Source organism: Ziziphus jujuba, chromosome 1 (genome assembly GCF_031755915.1).
Source record: "Ziziphus jujuba cultivar Dongzao chromosome 1, ASM3175591v1".
Classification (NCBI taxonomy): domain Eukaryota; kingdom Viridiplantae; phylum Streptophyta; class Magnoliopsida; order Rosales; family Rhamnaceae; genus Ziziphus; species Ziziphus jujuba.
In genome coordinates, this window is record NC_083379.1 from 33,285,541 (window position 1) to 33,297,527 (window position 11,987).

The window sequence follows — 11,987 nt, forward strand, 5'->3', positions numbered from 1 at the left end:
ATACAATATCCGTAACATAGAAGTTCTTTTCAAATAAAAATAAAATTTTTATAATTTTTATAAAAATCAATTTGATTAACAAGTTCATAATTTCGATATAAATTTGAAAAATATTTATTAAATTTATTTTTTCATTTTTAAATTTTTTTAATAATATTATTAATATTTAGTAAAAATTTTTATTCAAATAAGTTTTTTGATAGAAATTTTTTTTTTTAATTGCCTTACAAAAATTAAACAAATAAAACTATAAAATTTAATATTTAAAAATTTATCAAACGCGTCAAACTATTCCATTTTGAGGAAAAATTAGCATTGTAAGTCACAAATTTTCCTATCTAATATTATATATATATTTTTATAATAATAAATTTAATATTTATATAAATATTATAAAATCAATAAAAATTAAAATTAAACAAAAATCAAAATATATGATAGAATATATTATGTGTAAACTAAATAAAAAAATAATAGTTGTGCAAAAAGTCAACCAATATCTAATTTATATTCATTCAATACTTTTACAATCTTTATAGTCAATTTAATAATTAATTGATTGAATAAATTCATCTTAAAATTCCAATAAAAATTTTCCATCTTTCAAAATAAATTTCCATCAATTTTCATCATTTTCATAAATTTTTATCGATATTTGATAAGTTTCTATATTTCTATTAATATTTCCATGCTTCCAACCTTCAATATTTCCGTTGATATTTCTTTGCCCAAATTTCCTTCTATTTTTCTTCCTTTTTTTTAAAATTTTTGCCCCAATTATTAACATCATTTACTTAGTTTAAAATATTAACGGAAGTATAATTTTGTCTATTTTATCATGATTTAAATTCCTTGTCCACCATATTACCCAAAAAAAAAAAAAAGTATTGTTCACCATCAAAATTAATTAATATCATTTAAGGTTGTCCTATTTAATACGTTGGAATACTTTTTCATTTATAAATACCTTTTTTTTTCTATATTATTTATTTTTTATAGTGCTTTTATTAATAAATACTTTATAAAATAAGTGGCAAAATATTTGGTCATATATAATAGGAAGTAGTTTTAAATTTATTTTTTATATTTTTATATTTTAAATAAGAAATTAAATGTCTATTTTTTAAAAAATTTTATAGTGTTTATCTAGAGAAACACCAATCTTAAAGTGCTTATTTATTTATTTCTCTCTCTCTCTCTCTCTCGACAAGGTCTAACTCTCTCCACATATCTTACAATCTTTTGCGTCTTAGATTTTAATACTATATCATATCAATAAAGGTTTCCCTACCATTCATTAAAAAAGTATTTATATATACATGATAGACCTTCTCAAAATATATATATATATATATATATATCTAAATTTAAATCAGACTTTTAATATCAAGATTAATTTTAGATATTTTTTTTTAAATTGCATCAGTTTTGAAATTTAAAATTATTTTTATCAAACACAAGATTTAAAACTATATTTATTAAGTGTTAAATTTTGATAAAATTTATTTTTTCTAAATAAGATTTTAATATGTTATTAAATTTATATTTTATCATTTTTAAATTTTAAATTATAATCTTAACGTAATCCATGGGTTAATAAAAGAATATATGATATTAAAAACATCAAAATGATCTCATAAGAATTTGATTACAGTCAAACTGAAATTAAATTTTTAATGTTAAACGAAATTGACTTGCTTGATAAAACACTCACATTTAAAAATAGAAAATCATAAGTTTGAAACATCAAAACAAAGGAAAATTAAATAAATCCTTAATATCAATCAAACTGAAATCAAATTCTTAATGCTAAACGAAATTGACTTGCTTGATAAAACACTCACATTTAAAACTAGAAAATCATAAGTTTGAGACATCAAAATAAAGGAAAATTACATAAATCCTTAATATCAATCCTTAAAATCTATTTATGATATTATATATATATATATACATATATACAGATGGTCATAAGAGACATTAGAAGAAAGAAGAAATTATACAAATACTTAATATCAATTCCTAAAATTTATGTGAATCTAATTTTATATATAAACACATAGGCAAACATATTCAATGTGAAACAGTCATATTTCTAAAGTGCTTATTTTTTATATATAATAGGATGTAGTTTTAAATTTATTTTTAATATCTTTATATTTTAATTACGACATTAAATGTTTCTTTTTTAAAAAAATTTATAGTGTTTATTTAGAGAAACATCAATATTAGAAGCAATCTTAAAGTGCTTTTTTTTTTTAAAAACACTTTCTAATTTTTTTTACCAAATCTATAACTAGGTTTTTTTTTTTTTCCTCTCTCAAACAAAAAAGTATTTATACATACATAATAGAACTTTTCAAAAAAAAAAAAAAATGTATATATATATACAAGTAAGTTTAAATCAGATTTTTAATATCAAGATTACTTTTAGGTTTTTTTTTTTTCAGCTTTTAAATCACATCAAATTTTGAGATTTAAAATTATTTTTATTAAATGTGAAATTTAAAATTATATTTATTAATTATTGAATTTTGATAAAATTCAATTTTCCTAAATGGAATTTTAATATATTATTAAATCCATGTTTTTGAAATTTTGAATATTAAATTATAGTTTTAATATAATTCAAGATTAATAAAATAAAATATGATACTAAAAACATCAAGACGATTTGATGTGAACCTAACTACAATCAAATTGAAATTAAATTTTTAATGTCAAACAAAATTAACTTATTTGATAAGTTATTCACATCTAGAATTAGAAAATTATAAATTTAATACGTTAAAACAAAGGGCAATTATATAAATCTTTAATATCAATTTATAAGAATGAAAGAGAAATTATATAAATCCTTAATATTAATCTCTAAAATTTATATGAGTTTGATTTTATATCAAAAATTATAAATTTGAAACATTAAAAAAAAAAATTATACAAATCCTTAATATCAATTCCTAAAATTTATGTGAATTTAATTATATATATATCTATATATATATATATATATATATATGTGTAGACATACATGTTCAATGTGAAGTCATGTGTGGAATTCGGCTGTCCATGGATAGTTGTCGATGTAAGTTGCTATTTGATGTGAGATCTTTTTTCTTTGCCATATAAATAAAGATTCCTCCCCCTTCCCTGTATTGTTGAAATAAAGATACTTGGGTCCAATTGAGAAGACCTTGAGGAGGAAAAAAAACAAAATTTCATGGCTTACGCATTCTCGAGTGTAAAAGTCGGCTAATAAATTATAGCGTTGTTTCTTTTTTTTTCTCATGTCAAAATTGAATCTTTGTTATTTTTTATTTTACATTGAACATAAGAAAATTCAATATTTGTTATTTTTTTTATTTGATATTGAACATAAGAAAATTCAATATTTGTCATTTTTTTTTTATTTGATATTGAACATAAGAAAATTCAAACTTTGCATTTCCATTTTATCATTACGTAGTCTGCATAAATACATATATTAGAGGTTTTTTTTTTTTTTTAATCATTTATAAAATTTTTAATTCATAATTTTTACAATGTTTTAAATGTTGATATAAAAGAACAATCTTACTTCACTGTAATTGAATTAGATTAAATGTTTAAATGAAACACCATTAGATGGTGGTGTATGTCATCAAAGTAGATAGTCTGACAATTCTCCCAGTTGCAATTGTCAATCATCATTTGAAAAAAAACAAAAAAAATTATCAATAGTCATTTTTGGTTTTCACTATTCAAAAACAAAAATGATGTCCTCCTAATAAAGTATTTTATTAGACATTTTTGTCCCTCTAGAATAATATACATACTAAATTGTTCATGGTTTTAAATATAATAATAGCATGACTTCTTGTGTTCTATACACACATCAATTATTTTGGCAAATGAAACAAAAAAGTGGAGCTTGTTTTCCAAGGGTGAAAGGATAAGAAGTCATTATCTTTATAGTTTTCGAAGTTGTCCAATTTCCATTAAAATAATTGAAGCACAATAATTAAACCAATAAAATGAAAAGGTCCAACTCTCACAAATTGAATAAAGCTGACGAGCGAAGGATATATAGCTGAAAACATCTTCATCTGTTTAAAAGCTAAAAATTGATGTCAGAAAACACTGTGAAAGATATATATACTACAGGGAAAGGAAAAGCTTTTTGTCTGTTTCTTATAGCTATGGCGAGTGAAAAGGATATCAAATTTTGTAACCAAGTTGTGTGATGGAAAATTCCATATGTGATTGATGGTCTAATTCAAGCCTCAAGGTGCATTTTCATGCTAATACAAACAGACCGCCATTAGAGAATCAATATCTTTCCTCTCCTTGCTTTCTCCAATCAGAATGGGAAAATTCTTAAATTGGGTCCCATTTAGTTGTATCTTCAAGGCATTTTGAAAGGAGATTTCCAACGTCTTTCAACCATTGGTCCTACTTTTGTCATTTTCTTTTATGGGTTTAATAGTCTGGGCCAAAATACTTGCCTTCCTTAAACGAGCCCAAACATGAGAAACAACCCAATCCAATCTAAAGGATGGTCTAAATCTAGACCATGATCCAGTCCCAACTTTCATGATTCACTGCTCCAATTGGACTAGTATCCAACGATCAACATATTTACTATTACCCCAATATAAAAAAAAAAAAAAAAAAAAAAAAAAAAAAACACCAAATGTGCTGAACTGTTTGTGAGAACATCTATCCTGTAATACAAAAGATTGACAGTCACAATAGCAAGGTTAATCTTTCAGAGCCATGTAGAACATTAAAATCCCTTAGAAACAAAACTATCTAAATTAACCTATTTGGTTTTACTTCCTCTTGATAAGATATAGAGTTTCGGGTTTGGCGTGAGATTTCGAATATGTAAGATAAGGCAGCGTTTCAAAATTTTACTTTTGAAAAAATACTGTGAAAAATTGCTGTGGCATTTTTTTTTTTTTTAATCCATTAGGTGGTAATCAAGTAGGGGTATCATACTCATTCAAAAAAAAAAAAAAAAGGGTATCATGGCATTGATAAGCTTGGTCCATTAATAAAACCACTAAAAATTCATTTTCACATTCAAAATTTAAACCTCAATTTGAGAGAAAATCCCTCTTTTCTCTTTAGTTGTAAAAAACAATAATAAAAAAAAATTAAAATAGAGGTATCATGCTCCAAATTTATTGTAATATCATATATAATACTAACAAAGAACAAGAGGTTGCAAACTCAATAACAAAAATCTTTAATCATTTGACCCAAAAAAAAATAACATTTGGGGAGATTGACAAAGCAATTCAAGAAAAGAGAGAAGCAAAAAAAAGTGATATAGATGAATAAGATAATATTTGATATATATATATAATAATAATAATAATAATAATAATTGTTCCTAAAAAAAAATGTATTCATAGGAATTAAAATAAGAAAATGAATAGATATTCCTTTTAATATGTTTCGGTTATTATCTTGAATTACATTTAATGTTTAGTCATCGTAAAAATAAAATTTCTTTTCAAAAATATCACATTTGATAAAAATTAATTACAAAATTAAAATTTATAATTATTTATGTATTTTTAATTTAGAAAAATCAATATTATTTTAAATATATTTAAAATATTTTAGAAGTGCAAGGAATAACAATACTAAACTTTTTAAAAAGAATAATTATTTTTTAAAATAGAAAAATAAATATTTATAACATTAAAAATTTATCAAATATAATAATAATTAATTTTACACAATAACTATTCTATTCCTATATATATTTTCCATACCAAATATATTCTAAGATTTATTTATTTCTTTATTATTATTATTATTATTTTGTTTTTTTACTTTCAAATGTGTTTGATGTGCCACCAGATATAAAGAATTGCAAAATCAGTTAATACTTAAAATTTGTGTTTGTCAGTTTTTAAAGGAAAAAAAAAATGAATTTACAATTTTATATCATCCATTTTGAGAAAATTTTTTGCGTATATGCAAGTCATTTTACAATTCAAAGTCGTCTTTAATTATTTTCTTTTACATCAGATTAGGTAAGAAGAAAATAAAAGGTCTTCATAGACTGAAAATAAGTGGTCGAGCCAAATTACAGAGACGTGATGGTGAGAGGGACATAGGCTCAGCAGCCGCGGGACAGGTTGTGTAAGAAGAGGAGAAGGGTTCTATGAAGTCAAATATTGTTGAGATTTGTCATTATCCTTAGAAGTGTTACGTCAGGAAGGGTGGTTGTCGATTCAAAGATAATTTAATTACAAATCAATTATTTAATTATTTAAGAATTAATTATTATTAAAACACAAATCAATTCAATACACAAATCGATTATGGAGGAAAATAATCTAATTAGTTTCTTCAAGTTTATAATTATAAAACACAAATCAATTTAATATATTAACAAAATAATTTTTTCAGGAAACTAATTTCATGACATTCTTGGGAAATTAGTTTCTTTTGAAATTTTGATTTTTCTTAAATAATGTCTTGGTGAAAATTAACTATGAATATAAGAGATCATATTCAAACTAGTAAGGTGTCCCTATTATAAAAATCAGTAAGATAACATTTTCTAACATAGTTGGTTTTTAATTTTTAATTTTCTTTTATATAATTATGTATAATTTATTTGTTTTAAAATATTTGTAGTACTAACTAGTAGGAGTTAGTAAAGTTTATTAAAAAAAACCAAAAAAAAAAAAAAAAAACAACATAATTTGAATTTGATATTTATATGTTTTTTTTCCTCCATTAATTTTGTAATTAATTGAGATGTATAATAAACTTTTATTATGACAAACCAACTTTTAAAAAAGATAATCACATAAACTTTACAAAAAAATTTTAAAAATTGGCACGATTGCACCTTAAACCTTGTTGGGTTGATATTTTGCACCTTAAATGATTTTTTTTGGACACTTTGCACTGCAAATTTTCATTTTACTTGCATTTTTGGTCCATTTGTTAAAAAGCCAAACAAAATTGATCATGTGACATGCACTAATGTTTTAACAACAGTAAACAATAGGTCATTTCACATTCCCTTCATTTCCCTACGATTAGCATTGACATTTGTCCAAATTGAGCTCATGCTCCAACATGTCTAAGTCATGGTCAGTGTTTCAGGCATCGTCGTCATAGATCCACAAAAGCTTCTTATAGGTTAGACGTTTCTTAGGGTAGATGAACTTACCATATGTCCAAAAAATCTCGTTGAGAATGGCATTGATCTAATCATTGCTAAACTTGACCTGGGGTTAACAGCTACAACAAGAACAGCCATCTCCTCTCTATTGAGATCTTTGTCATGGTTAGCATCAAATTGTTGGAAAATCCTCTTCACTCTCTCTGATCTACTCCCTCTGGAAGCCATTCTGTTTATTCTCTTCCTTCTCCTTCTCCCTTTTTTTTTTTTAACCCTAAGGCATGAACAAAGAAGAAGAAGATGAAAATGATCGGATAAGAATTAGGATGGGAAAGCAATGGGGAAGGACCAAAAGTAAGGCGGTTCATAAATGTTTATTATCTTTATAAGACATATAATAAATGTTTATTATCTTTATTATTAAATGTTTGCAGAGTATTTTTGTTCTAAAAAGTTTAAGGTTCTGTGTTTGGATCTGAAGTGGGGAACACAAAGGAGGATTTGGAATTCTAGATTTGGAATTTAGGACCCTCATTTTCTCTCTTTGCCTTTGATGATGGTGCTGGGTTGTAGAGCTCTATAACCCTGCAAAATGAGAAAAAACTTAAATAAGGATAATCGCACCAAATAACATGGTGTGAATGGCTAACCATAGAGTGCCACGTGTTAGGATGGTTTTTTGGTGCATCAACCATTGCAACTTAAAACGAACCATCGACCCTAAAAATATTATTTTGTTTTTCTTCTCAGTTAACCAAACATACCATAGATTTCATAATTTTTTTCTTATTTTTTTTCTCCATTGTAGTAAGAATTTTTTCAGATTCAAACCCAAATTATTTATGCTGATCTATAAAGTTTATCAAAACTATGGAAGAGGAACTACTTCCTTTATTTTGTTCGTAGGGTTATAAATAAAAGCTCAAATAGCTTGTGCTCGGCTGGAGCTCGATGCATTTTGGCAAGTTCAAACTCAACTAGTAAAGAAAAAAAAATCAATATTGAACAAGAAATTAAGCTTACTAACCAATCTTAAATAATAAATTAAGTTTGTAAATAGTTTGAAGAAGTTTATATCATTTTCGATTCTCTCTTCTGATTTTTTCTATCAAATTTTTTCTTTTATTTGAAATCAAATTTTCTTTACTACACCCCCCCCCCCCCTCTTAATTTTCTTTATTATTCTTTAATCACAACGGAACTATTTTGCATAAAGATTTAAAAAAAAATGAGAAAAGAAAAACTCCACCGCATACACCTACAAAATTTTTCTCCAACAGCACATGGACAAAGAACAAAATGATTTCAAAAATTAGGGAGAAGCTCATGGTTTCTCATCTTTCTTTGAAGCTTTTCCACTTTATTTTATAATAGTTTAAGATTTAATTATAGCTAGCAAGATTGAAAGAGAAATCAAACAATAAACATTAAAGGGATCTGATGGCCACAGATGAGTAACGGGGAGGTGAAAGCAAAGAAAAACGGAGAAGGAACGAAAGCAATAAAAGAGGGAGGGAGCTGTGTTGGAAAAGAAAAAAAATTAAAAAAAAAGAGAAAAGAAAATAATATTAAACATGTTCATGGATGCAAAAACATGTCAATCTTAAACACGTCAATGTATAAATTGGTGGTTGCACAACCTAGAATCATGCGACCGTCACATGCTAGACTTTCTCCGGCGAAATAGCAATCTATCATTTTTATTTTATTTTAAATTAAATAATTATATTTATTCCGGCTAAGAAAGGCCTTTTGGAGGGGAACTTTATGGTACCCAAACTTCTTTTTAAAGAGTTTTAGCCAAAAAAAAAAAAAAAAAAAAAACCTTCTTTTTGAAGAGCTAATACCCAAAATAACTTCTTTTAAAAAGCTTTAGAGATGGTGGTGGTAGTTTCAGACATATTGGAAAGTCAGCCATTTCAGGTTAGAGAGTTTGGAGATGCAAATGAAATGATCTTGCTTATCTTTGTTAAAACTATCACATGCACGTTATACTAATTAAATTATGTTTAGATTTTTAAGATATGGATCAAGGATGTGAGTAAAATAAAAATTTGGAATGCATGTAAAATGTTAAATTTTAGTTTTTTAAATGCAAATATACTAGCTTTGATAAAATTTAAAGTACAATGATACTAATTTCCCCGAAGAAATTTTAGCATAACAAAGTTCTTTATTCATACACAATCTTATTATTTCTACACAAAATTTTAGCTATAAAAAAGAAAAAAGAAAAAAAAAAAAAGTAAAGTCATTTATTGATCTTGCTTTTGTCATGACGAGGTGTTTGGAAACGAAGACACGGTAGCTATTGAAACTAATGTGTTTTTCCTGGAAATTTGTATCTATAATTTCATAATACTCTTATTCCCATGCTGCTGCTCAATTTCGCAATTTTAAGCACATTTTCTTTTGGTATAATTACTAGCACATACATATAGCTAGATATATATATATATTCCTAATAAATAAGATAAATTTCATTTAGATCTATATATTTTTGTTATAATATTATTTATGATTTTTAACTGTAAAATTTAATTGAAAAAACTGATATATAAACTTTAAATTTAATTTTTGAAAAATATAGATCTAACTGTAATTAAAAAAAATTTTAAAAAGTCTAAAGAAAATTTTCCACTAACAAATAATAGTCAATATAAAATTGTCTTGTCATTATAATATTATCTATAACTTAACTTCAACGTTATTGTTCTGCTGATCTAAAATTTTAGGCCAGCAAAAAATCCTCCTTTTAAGCAAACATTATAATAATTTGATTGTTTTTTTCTTTGATTAAGCATTATTGTTACTGAAAGAAAGTTGAATGTTCTCATTTTCTTGTTTGTCACAAATTGTTCCACAATAGTTATAATTAGCCTTACCTTACCTTATCTTTATATTTATACACATACATGTCATGAGTAATTTGACAACCATTATCTCTCTGGAGAAATTATTTGGTAAGATGAGCCCAAAGACTTGTTCAATTATATTATACCATATATGTTATTTTTAAAATTTCACATAATTAAACTCTAAATTGGTAAATTATTTTTGGATAAAAAATAAATTGGTAAGTTATTTGTTAATGAATCAAATTCCTTTAATATGAATTTATTATTATATTTAATTTTTTTAAAAAGAATTATCTTATTCCTTTTATTTCTCAAACAATTTGAAACAAACAAAAAAATACAAATATTATTTTTTATTATTATTATTAATATTTTATTTTAAAGAAAATAAAAGCATTATATATACTGTTGCTCTAATTTTATAAGCATTTTGGGAAAATTGGTTTAGGTATATGTATATACATATTTTTTTTCTTATAAAATAGTAGCAACACAAAGAGGGATATAAAAAAAATATTCCTTTCATTTTCAAAATTAAAAATAAAAAGATTTATCTCTCAATTTGTCATATTAAGCTCAAAAGTATGTGTATGTATATATATAAATATACATTTGATGGGAAATAAAATACATAATAATATTTTTTAAGGTTTTTTTGGATGAAATATATATATATATATATATATATATAATATTTTCAAAAATAACATGAATAACATATTTTATTTAATAAAATGATATAATATAATTGAACGGTCTATAATTGACGTTGGACTTATCTATGAAAATAAGAAGAGTAGTTCTCTAACCCAAAGGATAAATTAGGGGTAATCCTTGGACCATAGAAAAAGACCACTCACCTTTAACTCTCGAATGGTTGATTGTTTATTCCCGCATAAAAGATTCCAAGCCGTCCCATATCTTATCCAGATATTTATTTCACATTTGACCTTTTATTGAAATTAGTGTATGTGTATATATATATATATATATATATATATATATATTTGTGATAATGGCATGGAATTATTTTACCCTTCAGTAAAAATTCGCAGCTTCTCTCTTATAGGCATCGACAATGGAAGGTACATATTTTTACCCAAACATGAAGATAAATTTAATCAATATCCACTCAATGTTGTACAAATTAAATTCTCTAATGTAACTATTATAACAATTTTTTAATGAATTATCTTTTGGTTACATGATCATTTTCCTTCTTATATACAGTATTTTAAAAATCTTACAATTTTGTGGTATGGATTCTAGTTAAATATTATTTGTTTATCCAACTTCTTATCTATAAACAATAATGCTACGTACAATAAAATATTTATTAAATTTATATATTAAATAATATATATTAAAATATTAAATAAATGATACATGTTAAATATTATTGATTAATATATTTATATAACATAAATATAAAAATGTAAATTTTTAAATAGATAAATAAATTAAAAAAATAAATCAATTAAATATTATTATATTATTTATCATATTATTTGATAAATAAATTTAATGAATATTTTGATAATTTTAATATTATTAATTCAAAAAATATATTTTAGAAGCCTTATTAAAATAATCTACGGTTAAACATAAATACTCATTTGCAACTTCTTATCCTCATAAAATTTTTAATGTACCAAATATAGATACAAAATTGTACCAACCAAGGAAACAAATATTAAAATACAATTACTTATCGTGCACGAGTTCATGAGATGTAAAAGGGTACGAAATGCTTCGCATGCACTGGAGCGTCCGACTTCCGCTGACTTGTATTATTTTGCTCATTTTGTTTCATCAGATAATAGACATGGAAGGGAAGTTGCCTTCATGGCGAGTACAACACCACAAGAATTTGCTTTTCCTGTTTTTATCCTTCATTAACCATCCAAAATACCTTTTTCCACTTTTTCGTCAGCTAGAAAAAGTCAAAAATATGTTTGACCTCTTTTCCTTTTTTAATTGTTTTTTTTTTTTTT